At 36.6% G+C, this 26323-nt stretch overlaps 1 long non-coding RNA gene across 2 annotated transcripts in view; it reads left to right on the top strand.

Moving 5' to 3' along the window:
- LOC149190972 (uncharacterized) overlaps positions 1 to 25482 on the top strand; it is a 45325-nt gene extending 19843 nt beyond the window's left edge. The window contains exons 2-6 of one of the 2 annotated variants that reach the window (XR_016256540.1): positions 16208 to 16308; positions 16559 to 16648; positions 16738 to 16865; positions 23340 to 23517; positions 25219 to 25482. This is a non-coding gene — a long non-coding RNA (uncharacterized LOC149190972). Of the gene's footprint in view, positions 1 to 16207; positions 16309 to 16558; positions 16649 to 16737; positions 16866 to 17058; positions 17437 to 23339; positions 23518 to 25218 lie in introns of those variants that run through there. The other variant, XR_016256539.1, reaches the window with a different exon arrangement.
- Positions 25483 to 26323: the final 841 nt, after the last annotated feature.

Here is a 26323-nt window from a genome sequence, read left to right as displayed (position 1 = left end):
GTCTCTCTCCCTCCAACTTTACCCAGAATGGTTGCTCTTGCCCTGGCTGAAAAAGGACTTATTGGGAAATTTACAGGACTTTGGCCCTCCCCAAAAACAGTCCAAAGGTGGGTGGAAAGGAATTTGACAGACAAAATTCAAGGGAAAATCTCTATCAGATTTTGTGGAAAGGGATACTTTACATTTCATTTTGAGACAAAGGAAGACAAGGATTTAATATTCCGTAATGGGCCTTATTTCATGGATTTTGTATTTAAATAAATGGACTCCGGATTTTGACCCGGAGCTTGATATTCCTAATGCATTTCCTGTTTGGGTCCGTCTTCCTCACCTCCCCTTGCATTGCTGGGGAGACGAATCAGTTCGTGCTATTGGGAATGCTGTTGGGAAATACATTGATCAGAGTGAGCCGAAAGATAACATGCAGGCTTGTGCTCGCATCTGTGTAGAAGTAGATTTGGGCAAAGGCCTGCCAGAAGCCATCAAACTCAAGGTTGACGACTGGACACACATTCAGCAACTTGATTATGAGCAGATCCCCTTCAAGTGCAAGGCATGTCACGAGTATGGTCACTTTGTTAATCATTGCACTAAACTTTCTAATGTAGAAAATACTCCACAAGAAGAACAATGGGAAACCATTAAAAAAAAAGACAGACCCTAACCCTAAACTAACCAATGAAGTTGGTCCTTCCTCTCAACCTTCCCCCATCTCTCCCATCCCTCCTACCTCTTCTCCCCCGCCTTCATTTCCTCCCCCTTCTTCTCCACAACCACCCCTATCTTCTGTCCGCCAGTTGGATCCCCTTCTTTCCTCTCCCTCCTCCAATCCCTTTCATATCCTCTCTCTTCCTGAGGAATCCCCTACTCCCTTGATTCAATCTGATCCTCCCTCTTCTCCCCTTCCCCAGGTCATTTCCTCCTCCCTCTGGTCTGATCTTCCCCCTTTAAGAATCACCAGAAGCAATTCTAAGGAGCATGGATCCACTTTAGATAGCCAAAAGAAGCCTGGAAGAAAGTCTACCAAACAGCACAGGGATGAGGATGCGCAAAAAGACATAGCATTGGGGCTCCAGAACCCCATTGAATCATATATTCAAGGACCAATAGACAAAGACATAGCAAACAAAGACAAGGGAGGGAGAGAAACTCCTCGCATCTCTTATTTGAAATGATAAAAATTCTCTCATGGAACAACAGGGGACTAGGGAACCCCTCCAAATTAAATGCCTTAAAGGATCTTATTAACCAAGAGAAGCCAACCATTGTTTTATTGCAAGAAACAAAACAGAGACAGCCAAAAATGAACAAGATCATTGAACAACATAAGGGCTACAAAGGATGTATATGTGATTCTAGAGGAGCCTCAGGCGGCATTGCTACACTTTGGCTTTAAGATGAATGGAACAGCACAGTAGAAATAGTTGAACAGCATTGGGTTAAGATAGTCTTTCATAATATTATGAGCAGCCAACAAATTGTAATTTAAAATGTTTATGCCCCGAATCATTATAGGGACAAAGAAGTTTGCTGGGATTCCCTCAGCAATAACATAGCAGAAGAAGACAACAGCAACATCATTTTAGGGGGTGACTTAAATCTCATTTTACATGCCAATGAAAAACGTGGAGGCAGCTTCACCCCAGATCCTTTTAGAAATCAATTGGAAAACATAATGCAACATGGTGATCTTGTCGATATCATCCCAAAAAATTGTAAATACACCTGGAGTAATCGCAGATTGGGGAGAAACAATATTATGGAAAGGCTCGACCAAATCCTGGTAAATATTTCCCTCCTTTCCACCTTTTCAGCTGTCAACGCTTCCATCCTCCCTTTTGCTGCTTCAGATCATTATCCCACTGCCTTAGCTCTTGAATCTCACTGCCCTCTGGGCCCTCTTCCTTTTAAATACAATCCTATATGGAATGACTTCAAAACAGCCAAAGAGTTGGTCCAGCAAACCTGGTGTCAACATGTTGAAGGATCTCCAAGCTTTATCTGGGAAAGCAAACTCAAAAATGTGAATAATGCTCTCAAGAGTTGGGCCAAAACACAGTATAAAGAGCCAGAGGAAAAAAAAAAGAGAAGTGAAAGCCAAAATTGAAGAACTTCACTATGCAATAGAAAAACTAGAATATTATTAGGTTGAAAAAAATCAAGAAGAAAATATTTATAGCCAGCTATACAGTATCAGAAGAGAAGAGGAAGAAAAATGGCGAATAAAATCGAGGCAGACTTGGTTGAAAAGCGGAGATAAGAACACAACTTTTTTCCATAAGCAAGCCACTGTTCGGCAAATCAGAAATAATATAACAGCTATCATAGATAACATAGGCACTCTACATAATGACCAAACAGCCATCAAAAGTGCAGCCTCAGACCATTTCAAAGAGATCCTAACTGAAACAAGTGAGGACGAAAACTATGCTGACCTCCTCCAGCATCTGCCAAAAAAGATAGCAGCAGAAACAAATGAAAGGTTGGCAAAAGAAATAAAAGAAGAAGAAGTCAAGGAAGCAATCTGGGGCCTCCAGCCAGACAAGGCACCAAGGTCGGACGGCTTCCCTATTTTTTTTATAGAGAATATTGGGAAATGATCAAAAAGGAACTCACCATACTTCAAATGGATACAGAGGAAAAACAAAATAGGAGGCTATACAAATTCAACACATCTGGCCCTCATTCCAAAGGAGAACCGCCCCTCAAATTTTTCCCGTTTCCGGCCAATATCATTATGTAATTATTCCTATAAAATCTTCACAAAAATCCTTGCTTCTCGTCTCAAACCTCTATTGCCTATGTTAATCTCTGAAAACCAAGGTGGCTTTATGGCTAACAGGCAAATTTCTGATTCTATTCTCTTAGTCCAGGAAGCCATTCACTCAAGCCATTCTAGGAATGAAAAGGGCTTCATTCTGAAATTGGAATTGGCAAATGCCTTTGACAGGGTTAAACACTCCTTTCTATTTGTTGTTCTTTAAAAAATGGGCTTCTCTTCCTCTTTTATTGATATCATAAGAGCTTGTATCTCTGGTCCTTGGATAGCTCCTCTTATCAACGGTAGACCCGGCCCCGCCTTTCGATCCTCAAGAGGATTACGGCAAGGTTGTCCTTTATTCCCCTACCTTTTCTTCTTAATGGCTGAGTCCTTCAGTTGTGCCCTTGACCATAAGCGATAGACAGGTCTCATCACATGTATTAAATTTGAAGATGGAGTGAAAAACATCAATCACTCCCAATTTGCTGATGATACCCTGCTGATTGGAGGGGCGTTCGCAATCATAGCTCGAAGATTCAAATCTATATTAGACAAATTCATGAGATATTCAGGGGGAATGATTAACCACCTCAAAATTTGTATTTATGGATGGAACGCCTCAGCTCAAATGCTTCAAATCGTTGCCAGCATATTTGGTGTGCCTTGCAAGTTAAATTGGGATCATTTCAGCTATCTTGGAATGCCAGTGAGTATAGGAAACACAAGAGTTGATGTTTGGGAATTAACTTTAGATAAAATTAAAAGAAAATTCCAAAAGTGGGGAACCACTAGGCTCAACCCAGCTGGACGATTGCTGCTCCTCAAATCGGGCCTTTTCTCTCTTCCTCTTTATCAATTCTCCCTTGCCCAAGCTCCAGCTTCATTTCACCGCAAAATGGACAGTGTTCTCAGATTTTTCCTTTGGCAGGGAGGGAAAAATGAAAGGAGAAAATTTAACTTGGTTGGATGGAAACAAGTCATTCAAAACCAAGAAAAAGGAGGTCTTGGAATAAGATCTCCAACACTTACAAATTTAGCCTTTAGCGGTAAGATAGTCTAGAGGCTTATTGAATACCAATCAGCTTGGTGGAAAAAAGTTTTGGAGGCCAAATACCTCAGTCACCAAAGGCAATAACTGCTTACAACTGAAATACCCAATAGAAACAGCACAAGGATATGGAAACTCTGTAAAAAAGCCATCTCCTTTATGGCTCAAAATGTCTCCAAGGTGCCCAAAGGTGGCAACAAGATCAACATTGGCACTGAAAAAATTATGGGGAATCAGCCAATTAGCAGTCTTCCAGGTATGACTTCAATAATTCTCTTTCTTCAAAGCAAAGGAATACACAATTTAGATCAAATTTCACAATGGGACGCAATCACCCATGCTTGGAAGAGATGGAGCCTTCCTCCCATCCCTCAATGCCTCAGAGAATCTTGACAACTTCCAGAAACATCTTCACAACATTGCTCCTACAATTAAAAATGGCAAGGACGAATTCCGATGGGACCCCACTAGCACTAGATACTCAACACAAGCAGGCTATGATTATCTATGCAACAAGGACTACCCGGCACCAACATGGATGCATTGGAAAACAGTGTGGAAATCAGAAGCCATCCCTAAGGTGAAATTCTTTATGTGGACTCTTTTAAAAGAAAAACTCTCACTGCAGAGAATCTTAAAAAAATAGTTATTGCTGGACCTTCCAGATGCCCTAATTGCTAAGAAGCAGAGGAGTCCATCCAGCACCTCTTCATTTCATGCCCCTTTTCTTTTTCTTGTTGGAATAGCATTAACCCAATCGCGCCTCCCATCTGGAACTCTCAGCTATCCATTGGGGAAGTCCTTAACAACTGGAAAAAAAACTACCCCTGGAAATCCATGAAAAACAAAATTGCCAAGAGAGTGTGGGATGCCCTCCCATTGGCCCTCTTATGGAGGATCTGGATTGCTAGGAACAGCAAGATCTTTAAAGATAAAGAGACCTCAATCAGGCATCTTTGTAGCAAGGCTAAAAGCCTTGCGATAGAAACCATCGCATCTAAGAGCACAAAAAAAATTGACATAACAAGTCTTTAGGCCGAAGAAAAAGATTTCATAAGGAGCCTGATAGATAAGATTAGTCTCCCTCCAGCAGTGAAAATCTACAGCAACTTGGGCAGTGCTCACAGCCACAACTGGAAAATTTGACTGAAGCAAGATGACTTCAACAACTGGCTCCGCACAAGCAACACCCACTCCTTGTTCTTTGACGGTGCCTCCAAATCAAATCTGGGAGCAGGGGGAGTCATCTACAATCCCAATGGTGAGCCCTTAGTCACCTTCGAGTGGGGACTAGGGATCCTCTCAAACAATAGAGCAGAGGCTCTGGCACTCTATCAAGGAATACTTCAACTACAGATTCAGGGAATCTAGAAAGCTATGATCTTCGGCGATTCTGCTATCATTATTAATTTAATGACTAGCAAGCGAAAAGCCTCCAATATCTTCTTACACCAAACCATCAGCAGATGCCAAGTCATGATCAATCAAACTCAGGATTTCCAATTTTACCATATCCTTCGTACCATCAATCGGGAAGCTGATAAACGTGCCAGTCAAGCATGCATACGGCCAAAAGGAAATATCCTTTGTAACAATGAGGACCTGTTTCAATTTCTTCCATGATTCCCATGATTTTTGAAAATTTATGATATCTAGTTACTTGCATTTTTCTCCGGGCGTACCCTGACCAAATCCAAAACAATCCCAAGGTTATCTGCTCTACGCCGCCAGAAATCCCCCCTTTTCTCACTGCAGACTCCTCTACTTTTGTGAATTCATGTTGCCCCTGTGGAACCCGTGATTGCCTCAGCTCCCTCCACGTGATCCAGTCCTTCACGCCTCACTGCTCGTTTGCTACTAATACCAGGATGCATCCTCTTCATTCCCAAACCTCCCTTCCCATCTTCGCTCGTTCCACTGCACTCATGATTATCTTGGATCGCAGTTCTTTCAGCAACAGTTTCCCTTTTCCCCCACTGCTCTCACCCCCTTACGCAGTCTCTTCCTTGCTTGATCCTATACTTCTACTCTTCCCGGGAGTCAATGGCCTTTGTTCTCTCCTCCCTATTTTTCTATCTCTTCTCCACTCAAAGTACTTCCTTTCGAGCCTGTGTTGCCAAGGATCACTTCTTCCCTACTTCATATTCTAATCTCCTATAATCATCCCTCCTCCTTATCTGCTTCAGCATCAGAATTTATTTTTTCGGGAATTTCTTATCGCTCTGCTCTCGATTCTATTAGCCCTCTTTCCTCCCTCTTCCCTGCTCTTCAGATCCCTTGTTTGGTTTTCACTATCTTGTCTGTTACAGCTTGCTGGACCAATCTAAAGGAACAGCAAAAAAAAAAAAAAACGGAACAGCAGAAAAGGAACAACAGAAAAGGAACAGTAGAAAAGGAATAGCAGGAAAAACGGAACTGCAAAAAATGAACAGCAAAAAAGAAAAACGCAGCTCCAACAAGGTCGTCAAGCTTGAAGCAAGTCGGCACCGACGACAAACCTGAAGATTCCACTACTTGGCACATCAGCCACAGTAATATAGATTGATGATATGTAAATGTTGTTATTTATTACTGCAGTTTGTTAGGATTTACCTTTGGTCTTTGGTTTTTAGAAACCCAAAAGGCAGGATTAAGGAGGAATTTTGTTTAAGCTATAACTCCTTCTTCCCCAGCTCTTCTTGGCACCTCAGCATGTATTTCAGGAGCTCAATCTCCCTCTCTTTTTTTCAGATTTATAATAGCAACCAAATTTGTCAAAAAAAAAAGCAATATGAAACCAATGCCAAGGCTATCAATACTTTATTAGGGAGTCTGTCACAATCAGAATTTGTCAAAGTTATGCAGCTCAAATCTGCCAAAGAAATATGGGAAAAGATCATTCTAAGCTATGAAGGAGACACTCAGGTAAAACGTGCAAAACTGAAAACTCTCAGAATTCAATATGAAACTCTCAAAATGTACAATGATGAAAGTATAGCTAGTTACTTCTTACGTATAGATGAGATTGTTAATTGCATGAATAATTTGGGTGAAGAGATAAAAGAAGTTACTTTAGTTGAAAAGGTTTTAAGATCCTTGTCTACTAAGTTTGAATCAAAAGTATCTGCTATAGAAGAAAATCAGGATCTTCAGACTATTACTATGACACAGCTGCACGGAATCTTAACTTCTTTCGAAATGAGAAAAGGAGGTCCATCAGATATGAGAGAAGCCGCATTTAAAGCTTCAAGAAGAGAAGAACTCAATGAATCAGGACATATTTCAGAAGGAGAGGAAGAAGCAAACTTTGTCAAGAACCTTCAACGAGGTTCTGGAAGATTCAGAGGTAAACTACCTTTCAAATGTTTTGCTTGTGGAAGAGTCAGTCATTATGCTGCCAAATGTCCTCATAAAGATAAGCTTGATAAAGGTAAGGAATTAGCTAAATGGAATAGAAAACAAAGTGTAAGTAAGAAGAGCTACTATACGCATGAAGATAGCGATGGTTTATCAATTAGTGATGAAGATGAAAATAGTAATGACTATAGACTTCTGATGGCTTTTGAAGATGATGATTTCTTGGATGCTTTAGATGAAGATGACGTTTATGAAGAAATCTCTAAACTCAAAATCTGTTTAGAAGAAAATAATGTGATTATAGATACTTTGACATTCCAACTTGCTAAAAGAGAAAAACACAATGAAAAACTAGAATGTGAAATTGTGGGTCTAAGAAAGGATATTAAGAAAACAAAATATCTCAGTCTTAGATTTACTAAAGGATCAGAAACATTAAATGAAATTATCAAAGTGCAGTGTTCTCCTCTGATAAATATAGGTCTTGGATATACTGAAGAAGCATCTCAAGCACAGAAGTCGTCAACCTCCACTAAAAGCTATCGTGATGCAGCAAAGAGCAGTGAACAGTTTGACAATCATCAACAAAGGCATAAAGCAGATCACCAGGTAAATCAGGCTCAATTTACTTCAAGGATGAACAAGAAGCTATCTCAGGTAAATCATACTCAATCTGCTTCAAGAATGAATATCAATGGAAACTACAATCACCAGGTCAGTAGATTCGATAATTGCAGGAACTTCTTTAATGGCCAATGTTTTTCATGTCATAACTTTGGACGCAAAGCTGCTCAATGTGTTGCTTACAAGACCATCATGACTAGAGAAGCACGAAATAAAAGGAATGTGATAGGGATCATGAAACGTACCTACAATAACTTTTCTCTTCTTGAAAAAGAAATAGAATGCTCTATCTACAAGAACTTCGGTCATGAAGAATCTGAATGCAAGAGTAAATTTCGGCAAACATATCAGAAGGAGCAAACTTCACTAAGTCCCAAAATATGGAGAAAGAAAGCACTGCAAACAGAAAGATGTGGTATAGCCTTGTATGCAGAAGGACAAGAAAATCAATGGTACATCGACAGTGGATGCTCAAAATACATGACATTTGACAAAGAAAAACTTCAGTCATATAATGCCTTAGAAAAGGAAAAGAAGGTCTCATTTGGAAATGACACTCCTGCTGTCATAAAAGGTAAAGGTTTTGTTCTCTTAAAAGAAAAAGTTAAAGCTAGGAATGTTATGTATGTTGATGGTCTAAAGCATAACTTGTTGAGTGTCAGTCAAATGTGTGATCAAGGAAATGTAGTATTTCAATCAAATGGATGTGTTTTTCGTGAGCTTGATACAGGAGAAACCGTGATCAAAGGTATAAGAACTCCATACAACTTATACATACTCAAGGGAGGACAACAACAGTGTTATCTAAGCAAAAATGATGAACACTAGCTATGGCACAGAATTTTGGGGCATCTAAGCTTCTCTCAAATAAGAAAAGCAAGCAGATTCCAGGTTGTTCGTGATTTTCCAGATATCAGCATCCCAGAAAATACAATATGCAAATCATGTCAATTTGATAAGAAAACTAGAGTACACTTCCCTGAAAAGGAAGAATCATCTAGTAAGCCTCTTGAACTTGTTCATACTGATTTATGTGGACCATCAAGGAAAAAGTCACCTTATGGAGAAGAATACTTTATATTGTTCATTAATGATTTTTCCAGAATGTGTTGGATAGGACTTCTAAAGCATAAAGATGAAGCATTTGAAAAAATCAAAGCCTTCAAAGCCTTGGTTGAAAATGAATCAGATCGCAAAATCAAATGCCTCAGATCTGATCGAGGAGGGTAATTTACCTTGGATGAATTCTTTGACTTTTGTGAAGAACATGGAATAAAAAGGCAATCCTCCACCGCAAGGACTCCTCAGCAAAATGGAGTGGTAGAAAGGATGAACAGAATTGTTCAATAAATGGCTCGTGTTATGCTAGATGAGTCTGGAACTCCTGCAACCTTCTGGGGTGAAGCTTCATTTGTTGTCGTCACTATCCTCAACCAAGCAAATGTTCGGGTAAACAGCACTCAAACTCCACATGAACTTTCGTATGGTAAGACTCCTACCGTAAAATACTTCAAAGTTTTTGGAAGCAAATGTTACATCAAGAGGATTGATGAAAAACTTGGTAAGTTTGAACCCAGAGCAGATGAAGGCATTCTCCTTGGTTATTCTTCCCGAAGTAAAGGATACAAATGTTATAATAAAAGACTTGGGAAAATTATTGAAAGTATTAATGTTGTGGTTAATGAAGCATGCAAAAATCCAAAGCAAGTAAAAACTGAAGATTGTGAAGAAGATGAGGATTATCCTCCCACATCAAATCAAACTCATTCTGAAGTATAAACCAGTGAAGCACTAGAAGAACAGATAACGGTAGAAGAAAAGACTCCATCCAGGTATGTTCAGAAAAATCATCCAGAGACTCAAATTTTGGGATAGAAAGAGGTAGGTGTGCAGACAAGAAGAACTATTACAGAAGCTTCAAGCTATCTAGCATTACTTTCCTCCACCGAACCTCAAAATGTAAATGAAGCATGCAAAGATGAATGTTGGGTCAAGGCCATGAATGAAGAACTTGAGCAAATTGAAAAGAATAATACTTGGGAATTAGTTCCTAGACCTCATGATAAGAATATCATAGGAACTAAATGGATATTCAGAAACAAGATGAATGAAAATGGAGAAGTTATTAGAAACAATGCCAGATTTGTTTGTAAAGGATATGCTCAACAAGAAGGTATAGATTTTGAACAAACTTTTGCACTTGTTGCTAGACTTGAAGCCATAAGAATGTTCTTTGCTCTTTCTAGTTTTCAGAAATTCAAAGTATACCAAATGGATGTAAAATCTGCCTTTCGTAATGGAGACTTAGAAGAAGAATTCTATATTGAGCAACCAGACGGATTCATTCTTGGAAATCATGCAAAACTTGTATGCAGACTCAGAAAAGCTCTCTAAGGTCTAAAAAAAGCTCCAAGGGCCTAGTATTACCGTCTTGACAAATATCTCCATCAACAAAGTTTTCCAAAAGGATCAGCTGATAGCAATCTATATACAAAGATTGAAAATAATAAATTGCTAATACTTGTTGTGTATGTTGATGATATCATTTTTGGTAGCAATGAAGAAGCCATGAGTTGGAATTTTGCTTCGGTGATGCAGCAGGAATTTGAAATGTCCCTACTTGGTCAGCTTACATATTTTCTTGGTCTACAAGTTCAACAAAATAAAGATGGTATTTTTCTGTCACAAACCAAATATCTCAAACAGATCTTAAAAAAATATGGCATGGAAGATTCTAAACCAGTCTATACCCCAATGGTAACAGGATGCAGTCTCAGTTCAAATGATGAATCAGTAGTAGTACATCAACCAACCTACAGATCCATGATTGGTAGTCTGCTTTATCTAACAGGTACCCGACCAGACATCATGCATGCAGTAGGAATAGTTGGAAGATTCCAAGCAAATCCAAAGGAATCACACCTTCAGGCAGTCAAAAGGATTTTCAAATATCTTCAAGGGACACAGAATTTTGGTTTATGGTATCCTAGAGATACAGATCTTACACTTCATGCATATATAGATGCATATTGGGCAGGAAGCGTTGATGACAGAAAAAGCACTAGTGGTTGTGCATTCTATATGGGTTCCAGATTAGTGTCTTGGTTCAGAAAGAAACAAAGTTCAATTGCATTATCTACAGCTGAAGCAGAATATGTGGTTGTTGCATCTTGTTGCACACAACTCCTTTGGATGATGCAAACATTGCAAGACATTCAGATCACATGTACTCCACCCATCCCCATTCTATGTGATAATACAAGTGCCATCAGTATTTCAAAGAATCCAGTCATGCATTCCAAGACCAAGCACATACCCATCAAATATCATTTTCTACGTGAATAAGTGCTTGAACAAAAGGTCAAATTGGAGTATGTTCCCTCCAAAGAACAGGTTGCTGATATATTCACCAAACCACTGCCCAGAGAGACATTTGAATATCTCAGACAGAAGCTGGGAGTAGTTGATGCATCATCCTGCTATTAAAACTTATCTGTTTCAGAGAAAGGTGGTTATACGCAAGTTTCATGAAGCATAGTCGCGTACATACGCTAGTTTCTGTGGATACAGTCATGTATATGTTGGTTTGAGGAAAAGCAGTGGGCCAGACTCAGGATGAAAGGGGTCTGATATGGTTAAGTGAATTATCTGTTCTGCTTGATGATGGTTACAGTCTATGGATGACATGAGTAAATATGTTGGCTCTCATAAGTTGTTGATAACTTGATGTATATCTGATTGATGATAATGCCTTGATAACTCTTCTACTATATGAAATGATCAGATCTGACAGTGATCATCTGGCACAGGTTCAGGGGGAGCATATACTTCTAATAATGCATTGTTGGCATTATCTTAGAAGATCTTGGTACAAATTCACACAGTTGTTTTTGAGTCAGGTGGAACAGGTTCAGGGGGAGATCATGGTTGCTGATTGACAGATGGTGCTGATGATAGTTGCTAATGACTATCATGGTCTTGTCTCAGATATTTGGTCTTTGTTATATATGTCATGTATATATTTTAATGTAAAGGTCATGAAACAACCTATTTTGTTACCCCACTATGCATGGGATGGATGATGTAATGTTCTTGTTTTGACATGTATAAACAATTGGTATATCCCCACTTGGTTGGGTGGATGAGTCAAACTTGGTATATCCCCACTTGGTTGGGAGATGGATGTATGTATGAGTCATTAGTGATAGGAAGGTCATTTATGATGTATGTATAGAGTCATGTTCTTCTTTTAGAACATCTTTTTGCAGACCTTGCTTATATTCAGGGGGAGCATGGACTTGATCATGGAGCTCAATCAACACACTTCAGCATATCAGAGAATTCAGCATGTACTCAGGGGGAGCATAACCCTTTGCCCTTGATGACAAAGGGGGAGAGTGACTTGGGGTTGCCATCAAGTCCAAAGGGGGATATTGTTGGCATTATGACACAGATTTGGCACTATGACACAGGTGTTGTCCTTGATGGCAACTCACTCAGATGACATATCACAGTTCAGACTCATAAAATGAAGAAAAGAGAGGTATACGTAGGTTCCCCACTGACCAAGCCGCGTGTACACGCAGGGTAGCATACCAAAAGAATCATATAACGTACACATGCACTTTCACAAAAGGAAAGGTGCGTACATGTTGAAAAACTAAGTTTTGGTCAGTGGTATTTGGTCCATGGTATTTTGATCAATGGTATTGGTCCAAGGTATTTGGTCCGAAGTGTTGACCCCAGGTATTTGGTCCAAGGTATTGGTCCTAAGTGGTTTTTGGTCCATGGTATTGAGTAAGGCCTAAGACTATAAAAGGAGGAGAAGATCATTAGGCAAAGGTACTCAAGCATTGAATATCTGATGAAGAGAAAGATCTAGTATACAGGTTATTGGGTTATGGTGCATAGCTAGATCTGAACCAAGGATGAACCTTAGCGCTTGATAAAGGATAAGATCTAATGATGGGTCAAGATCTTAAGGCTTGAAGTGAAGTATCTTTATGTGATTTGATCATTTATCTGAATAACTAGCGCATGTTGTAGTCTATAAATATGATGATCTGGGTATAACTGAAGTCTGGAATTGTTGTAAAGTTTAAATCATCATTTACAAATCTGTACGCAGGTTCACTTTAGAAAAGGCGCGTATACACGCTGGTTCTGCATATCAAAACAGCGTATACATCTTAAATTTGATTTGCAGATCTGTACGCATGTTTGTCTTGAGAAAAGTGCGTATGCACGCAGGTTCGACACATTGAAGTAGCATATACCTCATAAAATATGTTTTAGCTACTTCTGTTTGTTGTTGCAGTGTTCTAGGTTCTGGTTACTGTATTCTGGTTACAGCATTCTGAAAGATCAGATTGAAGGGTTGTCAAAGTGATTGGTTGATTCAGTTGTGGTTGGTGCAAAGGAGATTGGTTGATTTGATGATTGAATGATGCTATTGATGAATCCAGTCTGAAAGTTTATGAAATGTGGTCCCTGGAAGAAAAGAGAAGGTTGTAGCCTTCTGTAGGCCGGCACCTATGTACTAGTAAACATATCAGCGAGTACAAGAGCTAGGGGGTTGTAGCTCCCTTCCAGAAGAAGCTAGACAACGAGAGAAGGTTGTAGCCTTCTACAGGTGGAAGCCTATGTACTGGTATAATACTGCACCAGTACAAAAATTGTAGAAAGAGGTTTCTAATTTTAAAAAGAAGATAGAGATGATTATAGCAGGTGGTTTTCACCCACATTGAGTTTCCACCTTATATCTTGTATTCATGTGTGTGATTGTCTATTCTGTTTTTATTGCACCTAGTTACTGTTTATATGGTTCTGATGCATTGATTAAAGATCAACATATGATGAATTAACTGAGACATAAGTTTGTAGGACATATGCTAGTTGCCTTAAACACAGTTGCGTATACACGCGAGTTCCATTAACTGATGTAACGTATATGAATCTAATTATGGAAATGAAAAATTATTGACTTGTTAATACTGATTCACCCCCCCCCCCTCTCAGTATTATTTCCAACAGCCTACGTACTGGTATGAGTCTGCACCAGTACAAGATTGTAAACAGATTTTATTATTATTAAAAGAAGACAGAGAGGATGGCAACAGGTGGTTTTTACCCACATTGGGTTTCCACCTTATATCTTGGTGTTCATGTGTGTTGCTTATGTGTGATGCTTTATTCTGTTTTTACTGCACTGTCTAATAAATCTCTGATATACTGGTTAAAGTTCAATGCATGATAAATTGGCTAAATCAAAAGTTCTCTGCATATACATTGGTTGCTTTAAGTACAGTCGCATGTACACGTTAGTTCACTTAGCTGAAGTAGCATATACAAATCTGTTTGGGAAATAAAATTATTGATCCGATAATACTGATTCACCCCCCCCCCCCCTCTCAGTATTATTTCCAACATCCATATCCAATGTGCAGGAAAATTCTAATGATGAAGATGACTTCCCTGTAAGGGTAGAAATGCAAGAATTACCTAAGAAGGAACTTCAGTTTTATACCAATGCATCTATTGCAAATATGGATACACATCATGCCAAGGAAATTACTTCTGGAAAGCAGGTATAAATGACTAATAATTTTGTTGTTGGCCAACCTATTCCCAAAAGCACAAGGATACCTAAGAAATGCATACTAGATGGTGAACATGATGAGGATGATGACGGTGAGGAAGCATCACAGTGTAAAATATCAAAGAACACCAAGAAACGTGTTCCAGTTGGTGAGTATGAGGAAGATGAGGAGGGACATGAAACATCTCAGCAACGTAGTTTAAGGATGCCTAAGAGGCAAATGGAGGATGCTAAATATGATGAATATGATGAAGAAGATGAAATGCAGCACAGCATAAAAGAAGATTGAAAATGTCAAAATATGAAAGGGATTCAAAATTTTATATCAGGAAGATGATGAATAAGAAGTTGCATCAGCCAATGAAGATGCAGAAATTGTGGATGTTGAACTTGAAGGAAAGAAGAAGAGAAGCAGATGAAAACAAGAAGTTGGAAATTCAACTTTTGATGATAAGAAGGAAGCTCCTCTTGCTGCACGCCAAAGGGCTATGCAGTCATGCAAAGATGTTGATTCGGAAGTAGGAGAAAATCTGATTAGATTTCCAGGAGGACTGCCTCAGACCAATCAGAGAAGTAGGTCCATTTCTGTGCAACTGATCTTAGCATGTTTATTGGCATATTTATATTTTGCGTTGCAAAAACTTGTATTAAAGAAAATCAAATTTTAGTGGGTTGTTAATTGTTTCAATATTTTTTGAACATGATAAGAAAAAGATAATAAGCCATTAAAGAGACAATTTATAGTTAGTTCCCAATTTCTAAAATGTTCACTTGAATTTGTTTAGTTTGATACCCAAAAAATCGTTGAGAAAATTTTGGTTATCAATTTGATTTTTAGATCTGACTTATTTTCTTGCGTTGAGATGATTGCACATTGTTTTCTAACTTTTGATAACGTAATTTTGATCTCTTTCACCCTTTTTGTGTAAACTGTCAGAGTTCACATCTCTTATAAACTCTCCTAAATTGATGAATTTTTTCTTCTCGTGGCTAGAAAACTGGTGTTTTTTCGTGTGATTTTTCCTTAATTTGTATGTCAAACATATCTCTGTTATCTGATAGAGAAAATAGACAGACATCTGCTGCTCATTATTTTTACTGACAAGGTAAGTTCTTTCGCAAAGAAATTCACATCATGGGGAAACCCACTGGGCACTTTCCCTCTTCAAGAATGGTACCCAACTAGTTGGTTGCAGTTTTGGCAACCTAACCAGGTAGGAACATCAAGGGAGGTCCACAATATTGACAAATACAGCTTGGCAGGTCTTGACTCCGCAATCTTATGTTTGTAATTTGTAGCACTGAATGGCTTGAGCCAGCAAATTTGTAAATGTCTAATAGATGCTATTTGATGTATTTTTGATGTTGCATGTAGTTTGTATATATATGTTGTCACTTTTATGTCCACTATTTTGTGATCTATTATGATATATGTTAAAAGTTTCTAGATGAAATTGCTATATGCATGTTTACACATATATGCCCTATTTTGTGAATTATTTTGATTAATGCTAAAGTGTGATTTTTGGCTCTAGTAAGGGGAATTATAATGTAAATTTTATCATTGAAAGTGAGCAAGATGAAAGTCTCGTGCAATTTTGTTTGATTGTTATCTCATTATTAATAATGAGGATGTGCAACCACGTGGGTTCAAAATCATTTGTAAAGGCATCCCTTGCTTCAATTTTATCTTTGAAAGTGATCGAGAAGAAATTCTGGCGAAGTTGTGTTTGATTGTTATCTCATTATTAATAATGAGGATGTGCAACCACGTGGGTTCAAAAGCATTTGTAAAGGAATCTCTTGCTTTTCTTCTAACATGTACTTGCTTACTTGACAGAATGGAAATAAAATTTATTAGATGTGGAACAACAATTGAAGAAAGTAGAGGCAGCTCAGAGATGTAAGATGCAAGTAGAGAAAGCTGGAAATGAGATTCAGGTATGCATGGTTGGGTGGGATTACAATAATGGGAGTTTCTAGTGGGAGTATTTCTCATAGAAAAATTATATAAAAAATTTAATGTAACTAAGTGCAAGTAGAGAAGGATGCCAATGAGATTCAGGTATGCATGGCTATGTGTGGGTGGGTGGGGTTACAATCATGGGAGGTTCTAGTGGGCATATTTCTCATAGAAATTTTATATAAAAAATTTAATGTAACTAAGTGCTTATGTGGTTTTATATTATAGGTTGAGGCCATCAAGAAGATTTTAGGTCAGGACTCATTAAGGAAGAAGCGGGAAGATAAGCTACGGAAGTAAAGAGATGAGATGGCACAGGTGATTTGATGTCATGTGGCTTTGTGTAGGATAGTTGTTTCTTTCTCTTGAATCTTTCAGTTCTAGAATTAACATGTGTTTATGAACAGGAGAAGGTTGCTATTGCTATGATGCTTGCATCAAATAGTGTTAGATCGATAATGGGACCTTCTGGCACAGTTGTTTCATTTTCTAAAAATACAAGGCTTCCAAGTATATTCAATTATGGCCCATGCAGGTTTGATTTTAATTTTTAATTCCTTTGTATCACAAGTATTTCTAGTCTCCCATCAGTCTTGAATTATTATTAGTAATTGGCAACAATCAATTCACTTTTCATATTCTCTGAAGTAGCATCACATGGCTTTCACTTTGTTTCTAGTTACTTCCACAGTGGCTGATTTTTGTTTTCCCAACAATTGGCATTGTAGGTATCCTACACCTCGTGAGAAATGTGTTGGGCCATTATGTAACAATACATATAAATATAGAGACTCTAATTCTAAGCTCCCTTTATGCATTCTTCAGTGCTACCGTGCTATACATGATGTTACACATACTGTCTCCACTTGTTAGCATTACAGAACTCATTTGCTTTGTTTTATGCCCCCTCTCAAGAGCACGGGCACACAAGCACAGTACATGTTCATGCCAATTTTGGGAATAAATTTTAGTTCATTTGGCATTAGTGGTTTTTATGTATATGTGTCTGAATCATTCGAGATGGAGAAGGGGCGGCGCATATTGTATCTATCCAAGAGAAGGCTTCATAATATCATGTTAAAGATCATGTTTAGAATAAACAGGGACCTAAGTTAGGCATACTTGTATCTAAAGAAACATTTTTACGTATAGATAAATCAATTATATGAGGAAGTTTTGAGATGAATACATCAAGATTCCCACTAGTAGTCTTATTTGGGTTGTTAATTTGTTTCCTTACATTTGAAAAAAATAAGCTCTTAGCCAATCAGAGAAAGTTTTAGTTCATACTCCAAGACCAAAAGGTGGTTTCAACCAAGTTAATATTTGCAAGAAAGCTAGTATATTCTACTATCATTATTGAGGCTACGACAATGGGGTCATGAGCTTTCAAGTAGCATCTAGCCTTAGCCCCATACATGAGACTAGTTACTACCCTTGGTTACAGTTTAGCCTCATGTCTGGCAGGATTTTAGTATTTGTTATTATTATAGAGTTAAGTTTTTAGTAGCGTGTATATATATATATATATATATAATATATATATATATTATTATTATATATATATACATATATATATATATATATACATATATATATATATATGTATATATATATATATATATATATATACATACATATATATATATATATATACATACATATATATATATATATATATGTATATATATATATATATATATGTATATATATATATATATATATGTATATACATACATATATATATATACATACATATATATATATACATACATATATATATATACATACATATATGTATATATATACATACATATATGTATATACATACATATATGTATATATATATATATATATATATGTATATGTATATATATATATATATATATGTATATGTATATATATATATATGTATATATATATGTATATGTATATGTATATGTATATGTATATATATATATTGAGAAAAGAAAAACATAGTTTCTAATGACAAGGCTGGGTAGTTGACAGTTAGTCAAGGATAAGAAGCTAGAAAAACATGATAAAATAAATCAAGATTGAGCTCAGTATGGTAGTGGGCAGTAAATTATTGGAAATTTCAATGACATAATGGATCGATGCAATTCAATCTGATACTCTGTTTGATTCTAAATCTTTAGATTTATTTGGGTTTATAGCTGAGTATGGTAGTGGGCGTTCAATTATGGGTACTTCCAATGAAATATTATCATTGCAGCTCTAGCTCATACTCTGTCTAGACCTAACCCTTAGATTTAGTTTGCTTTATAGCATTAATGATATTTTCTCCCTCTCATACAGGGAAGCAACAAGCCCCAAGCCTAAGCTTGTATCATACAACAGCCTAATCTTAATCCATGAAGATGTCCCTTGTCCCATCTATATATGATCAAACTCTGACTAGCTCAGAGTGCATACAAGGATCCATTTGATGGATTGCTTATCACGGTATCCATCAAATCTAACAATAATAATTCATCAATGCAAACCAACCTGTCATGATTCTAGCAAGACACTTCCTCTAATATTGGGAAATGAATCTTGAAAATTCTTGGGTGAACCAGTCTTGTCATCAATGAATTGTTAGCTCATAGAGTCAATTAGCAAAGACATATCTTTATCAACATTACATGTTCATCAATTCATATCCAAAAGACTTGTTTCATTCTGCAATAGGGTTGGGATCAAGGGGTTCTCCCTCTGAAGAGGAAGCCTCTTCATTGATCATCAATAATGACATCTACCACCAAAACTTCTGAATTTGAGACAACTCTGCTTGCATGCTTTCAATCTGTTGGGAAACATCCATAGGATTCTTGTCACTATCTTGGGATTTCTTTCTCTTTATCTCATTATCCTTTTGTTGTTGAGCTTCTTCATGTGTTCTGTGATTTGTTATGGTGATCTGTTTCCTTAATCTCAATATTTCTCTTTTTGCAAATGAAAGTTCTTCCTTAAGCTTCCTAGCTTTCTTAACATAAGTCTCCTTTTCCTTACCAAGTTTTATAAGGATTTTGTTTGCATGCCCTGCACTCTCCTGAAGATCTTTTCAGAGATTCATATAGTGAAGCATTTTTCCTTCTCAAGACTACTTGTCTTCGATTTTGCAATTTCTAACTCTTCCAGCAAAGACACTAAGCAAATTCTCATATCCTCCATAAATTTTGTTGCTTCCTCATAATATTTATGAAGCGCCCTTCTACCTTCTCTTTCTTCTAATAAATGTTTCTTAAATGCCTAACTCTTGGCTTAAAGTAACAATAACTTTATTTTCTTCAAAAGATGCACTTGTTGTTACTATTGTCTTGTGAGCTTCAGATGGTTGTTCTTTTATATTCTCATAAGAGGCTATGTTGTCTTCTAATTTCTTATTCAGAATCAATACAAGTCATTCCTCGTTGCATCCCCTGCTTTATTTGTTGAAGCTAGTTCACTGGACAATTTACTTGAGGTTTGTTCTGCTTCATGTACCTTTTCCTTTAGAGAATCACGCATTGCATCTCTATCATTTTCCAACCTGGTAATTTGAAATTTTTGACCTAGGTTGTGCTTGTACTCGTACTAATGTATTTAACTCACTTGATAAAGTGAAAACCTTGCTTTGTAAAGCTTATGAGCTTTCATTTGTCCTTGAAACTCACTACTCAGGTGCTTCACACTTGAATTTTCTTCTTCTAATAAGGATTTCAAGGTGGAACTTTCTTTCTCTAAGCCAACAAGGATCCCATGGCTTCTTCATATGCAATATTTAATTTTTCTTTCAACTGGTTTGGCTTCCTCTTGCTTGGAAAAAAAATAGCTTGCCTAGCAGATACCAAATCTTTAAGTTTCATTTCATTAAGTTCTTGATGCAGTTTGACCAGCTTCTCCTTTTTATCCTCTCTCTCCACAACAACTGATGCAAGTCTCTCGATGGATGACTCTTTCAGATGCTGTCCCTTTTGAGCACTTTCAAGCTCCTGCTGAAACTCTTTGATTTGAGCCTCTACTTGTAAGAGTGAATTTCTCATTTGCCAGTTTTGGAAGAAAGCTCTGCAGACTCCTTTTCTCTTCCTTTAAGAGAAAATATCAGGCTCTCAATCTCCTTTACTTTTTCCTGTTCTTTGAACTCTTCCTCCATTTTAATATGTCTTTTAATTTTCTTATGCATGTTCTCTTGCTCCATAAGTTATAGACTGATATTTTGTGTCCAGGACAGTAGCTAGAAGTGCAATCCTAAGATATGTCTGTGCGGCGGCTTCTAAAACTTCAGCTTGTCTGATCATGAACTCATCTATCATGCATCCAAGGAGTTGATAGCAAAGAGACCAGCTTCATCACTTATTCCTTGAATTAGTTGCATAATATTATTTCTCAAAATATCTTCTTCTGAGGAATATTTCAACTCTCGACCTTCATATGTTTTCTTTTTATGATCTTTTAGACTAGGATATTGATCCTTCACAAACTTTGGATCCAATGTGGACTCACCAACATAATCTTCCTCATCTCCAGCTAATGCAAACGAGTTGTAACTTTTATCAGTAAACCATAGTTTATATGTTTCTTCTGACTCATCCAGATCCAGTTATGTCTAGTCCTTATCTAAGCCAGCTTGTTCTTCTTGGGTCTTTTGTTCCTGTTTCATATTTCTTTTTTCCTCTAGATTCTCTCAAAGAGAAGACAGAGTAACTTCATCATCGATTTCTTCAAGGGGTGATCTCATTGACTCTTCCTCAGTTCAGCTCTGATACCATGTTAATTTTCCATAGGGTTGTATTGTTCTTTTCTTTTGGCAATTGCATTACATATTTTACACATAAAAGTCACCCCGCATCATAATAACATTACATCTTTTATAGTTGCATTCTTTGAAAATTTAAATACTTGCAATATATTACAACAAATTTTGTAAATAATTCGAAAAAGGGATACAAGATTTGTAAAAATATTGAAATTATAAATGCATATAGAAATCCTTCTGATATTCATCTTCAACTTTAACCTTTCCAATTACTTCCCTTTTTTTGATTCCATTAGCATTTCTAGGACATGACTTGAGGGATATAGTGTTACGCCTTTTAGGTAGGCATCGTAAACGCTCATGCTTTTAGTATTGAGTAATAACTTTCCTGAGTTTTCATGGACACATCACTTGGAACTCCATTCATTAGGTTAGATTGGGTTGCAAGCTTCAGAATATTTGAGTAGGATACCTTAACATCAATTTTATTGAGGTTTAGATTAATAAAGCTTTAACTATTTTTAAGGTTTGAAAATGGAAGCATCAGATGGAAACTATCATTAAATAGATGAACCAACAAGTATGTATGATTGGGGTGTTTCTAGAATAGCCTAAAATACAACTATTTTGCAAGTAGAATATTTTGAATGGCTTCACATTTTTGTCAAGTTTGCTTGAATGACTGGAAACTGCCTAAATCAAGACATAGTTTCTACTTCATGTTAAAATCATATGACAATAACAAAATTCTAGTAGCACCTACACCCCACAGTAGACTGGGATTGGTTTTATTATTTCAGGGGTTGCATATGCTGGAAAATTCCCTCACCTAATTGTTCCACCATATATTAAGAAGTTGTTAAACTATTACAAAATGGCCCAAATAGAGGGAAGGCCCCACAAAGAATTTGTTGATACCTTCTAAACAATGTTTAGCCAACATTGTTATATTTTGTTAAGACTCAAAGAGAAAATGGTGAAGTAATTGGAGAAAATGGTTAAGCAATTGCTGACAGAGAAATTGGGTATGAAGCCATCATGCCGCTAGAACTTTGGTTGTCTCTACTATGAACTCTCCCTACTTTTTCCTCTTTGCTTCAAGGTAGCAAGCTAATAAAAAGACCATATTTTTTTGTCATGCAACATTTGGATTTTTGTGTGGTGACTCTTGCATGGTTATGATGGTGCTCACTCCATCTAAGCAACAATGTTTCCTCACCTATTGGAAATAAAATATTTTAACATGACCTGTCAGAGTGTCAAATACTAGTCACCAAGGTATTAAAACTCTTATGATTCTTGGGAATACCTATCATGAAGCCCCATGGACTTGGTTGCTAAGAAGCAGCCTTCTCCCATGGACTAGATGCTTGTTTTAACATTGTGTGGTCTGTATTTGGCTGGCCCATGGAGGGAATATCTTGATTTTTCACCTAATTGTCTTTTTTATTTGGAGTTTACAAATTTTTTATTTGCAAAATTTATGTTTAAAGGTTTTCCAATCTGATGGCCATGTTATGGTTAATATGTTTGGAACGTGAATTCTACAACACAACCTTAGACGGATGTTGGTCTACAACATGCCTTATTCCACCACAATTTTCCTGGACTCACATGAACCCACCAAGGCTTGCCTTTCCTGAGTTCATTAGTTCTTTTTGTTGACTGTAAATATTTGTAATTTATTAATTTACCCAATTCAAAACTAATTCATTAGACAAAATGAAATGGTTCCAAATGCCAGAAAACAATTAGGAAATAAAATGATATTTAATTTCACTAAGATCTTGCCTCAGAGCCTGAAAAGAATTCAAATCAGAGAGACTGACAAATAGGACCTACATAGTGTAACGGAATTCCACTTCAATATAGTGTTTGTTTAGGCTGGTGAATATTACTCATACTTAAAATGGAAACTATAAAATGTTATGCCAAAATATTCAAGTTTCTAAGGATCTTATATATAGTTTCTATAACATTTTGGCAATTATTTAAGAAATAGAAATTTATGCTAAAAAGTTTGGGTGAACCATTTTTGTTAAAAAATGGACACTTGCAAATCAATATAGGGGAAGAAAATTAAATTAGAAAGAACCTTAAAATGTTCCATCTGTTGTAGGAATGTGAATCTGTATTTTTTACTGCTGTTTAGATTGATAAAAAATGTTATTGGGAAAGTTGTAGATGTAACGTTTTCTACGCAAGAATATTTTTTGGTTGAAAGTGGAAAAATTTACATTATATTTTTAATGGTTTCCTATCTTGTAGGCTTGTGCTGATGAGGACAGCACAACAAGACCATTGTTACTAGTGACATCATTAGTTGACAAGATGGTGTTGAAAAATCCAATCCATGTAGATACTGACCTGAAAGTTGTTGGTGTTGTTACTTGGGTTGGCCACTCATCACTTGAGATTCAAATGATGATATCTCAGCCACCTGAAGGTATTTATATCAGAATAGCTTACTCTTTTGTGTTCTTGTTGACACTAAATCTAAATCAAATCTATACTGAATCCATTTTGTAAAATCAGGTAGCATTCATTATGTATCATGGTGTCTAGGTTTCCTTCCTAACCTAGATATTCGCTTCTCTAGGAGTAATGATAGTCACACGTAAGTCAAAGCTAATATGATGAGGATGTCTCAGAAAGGTCTTATAGATATGAGCCAAATAAGAGATAATAACACTTTTTAGACCACTAAAAACAAATAGAAAGTGGAGCAGATTGACAACTTTCAAAGCTAAATTGTATATATGGAGAGGAGATGCTTTGCAAAGATCTCATAACTATTAGTAATTTCCAAAGTTGTTTACTTCCCGAGGGATTGTTAGTAAATAATGGAGGACAATGAAAAGCTGACAGCCATGAAAATGGAGCTATCAATTGGATCTAATTGAATTCCTATTCCAACTCAAACAAGGAAATCTAGTGAATGAACCCTTGACAAAAAATTAGAGTTAGATTTGTGCTATAATTGATTTCATAATTCGTTCTATGGCTGGACGGTGCAAGTTTTGGCAAGGTAGAGTCAAACAACAACTGTTGCAGAATAAAGCTTGTAGTGTCAGAGTGCTACAGCTACAAAAGCTGCACCTACACACAAAGTTAGTGAAAGTTGTGGAACGATTGTCAAAACCATTAAAGAATTGTAGGAAAACTGAAAACAAGATAGGAGAATGAAAAAAAATCAAACTTCATTCCAAAAAACAGGGATGAATCTTCATGTTACATCTTGGACTAAAGGTCTTACTCTCCCTCATACATGTACAATGCAACACATGATTGCTACAATTTAGTCCTAAACTCCTTGATGTCAAACTGGACACATATGACACAACTTATCTTTCTACAAGTCTCAGGAGTTGAATTCTCTTTCTGAACAAGGATTTTTTGGGGCTCCATTTTAGACAGTAATAGAATTCATATGCCCTTGATTTTGTAGGTCAAACATGTTGTTGTTTCACTACTAGAGAGGTTTGGTGAGCCTGAGTGCGCTATAAGATACTCTAAATTTTGCAGTATGAATTTCAAATTAGAATAGTTATTTGGACATTTTCTTTTTACATTTTAAGTTTCTATAATCTCTCACAGGAAAAATAAGTTTTCAAAGCCTCCATTTATGGTTTTATATATTCTCTGATTTCTGGAAGAATTGCTTACTATTTTTCAAATATAGATTAAAAGCTTTCTAACTTATTTTCTTGTATGGCCATTAGAAGAAACCCTCCTATCTTGACATCAAATCTTGCAAGTACCCCTTTATTTACAAATTCTAGTCTTATTAATATAGATTAAAAGGAAGCATGGGCTTGCAACACCCAAACACAAAAAACCCATGCACCTTTCTTGGGACCTACTTGTATGCTAAGTCTTACAGTTTTGTTTTTAATAAATCATTTTACATACTCTTGTTGTTTTTTTTGCGCAGTTATAATCCTACTCCTTGTCTTAAAAGTTACCTTGATATTGATCTCATATTAGCCATGGATTTGCTTCTCCATGCTTCATATCATATGGTTGATTGCTCTATCATGTACCTTATGATCAGAATTTTATGTATTGTATTTTGAGAGACAGGCTATTTTTCCAATTTGCATACAAGGAATTAACTTTTGTCAACTCTGTTTCCAAATTTCCACAGGAGGATGGTTTATCTTTAGATGGTGACAAATGGCATTGGGTGGTTGGAATTATGGTTTCAATTACTTTTGTGAAGTTGTTCCTCGCAATGTATTATCGAAGTTTTACTAATGAGATTGAGAAGGAATATGCTCAAGATCATTTCTTTGATCTGATCACCAACACAATTGGTCTAATTGTTGTTATTCCTGTAAGTACTCTGTACTAGTGGATAGATCCTGCTAGAGAAATTGTGGTAAGCAGTTCTTTGACCTTTTGCTTTACAGTTCATAGTTTGCAACTTTTCACATGTTATGCTTATCTATTTTATTGAGTGTGCGCCATGGTTTCTTGGCATTAGCTACTGAAGAGTATTTTGTCTTCCATTATGTCATCCTCTCCTTTTTATAATCAACGTCCACTTGTTTAATAAGAAACTTGTTGTTGTTTTTTTCATTATCATGATATATCTTTGCATTTAGTAGCAACATAGATGACATTTTTAGCACATGTTCTTGGTCATCAGTAATCTTCACTGTCATAAACAATGGCTAGTGTGGAACTCCCAAGCCATAGAGGGCCCTGAATAATTGTTGAGCTAGGATGGAGCCATGAATGTATCCAACTTAAAATTAAAAGGAAAAACATATTCCAGGTCTATTAACTTTTAAGTAGGGAGAACTGATTGAAAAGGTGCAAGAGAATATATCCACTCCATTTCATTTATTTTGCTTTGATAACGACTCAATCACAAATTATGGATTCACAAACATTAATTCTCCTTGTTTTATGTTTGGAAATCAAGACATTTTGTTATAAATTTTATATGGGTGCATATACACAATAATAGACACATACATGTGTGGAGAAGATGATGAAGAAAAAGAAGTCTTAACATGGAATGAAACCCCAACACAGGGATATGCCACTGTAGCAAGATAGCCTGTATACATGAACATTTAACTGTATACTAAATATAAATTTGAAATTTTTGCTAGAGATATAATCCGCCTCTCTTTGCACCTTTTGGGGCAATTGCTAGTTTTAGTAAGTTAAAAATATGGTCTACAACGATTATAGTTTTTATAAAGAATATAGATCATGTGTCAAATATATATATATATATA

This window comes from Pinus tabuliformis, chromosome 3_1 (genome assembly GCF_031772625.1).
Source record: "Pinus tabuliformis cultivar Carrire ecotype Pingquan chromosome 3_1, CPIR1, whole genome shotgun sequence".
In the NCBI taxonomy this organism is placed as follows: Eukaryota; Viridiplantae; Streptophyta; class Pinopsida; order Pinales; family Pinaceae; genus Pinus; species Pinus tabuliformis.
Note: the sequence above shows the minus strand (reverse complement) of the source record. Positions and strands in the feature narration are given on the sequence as shown.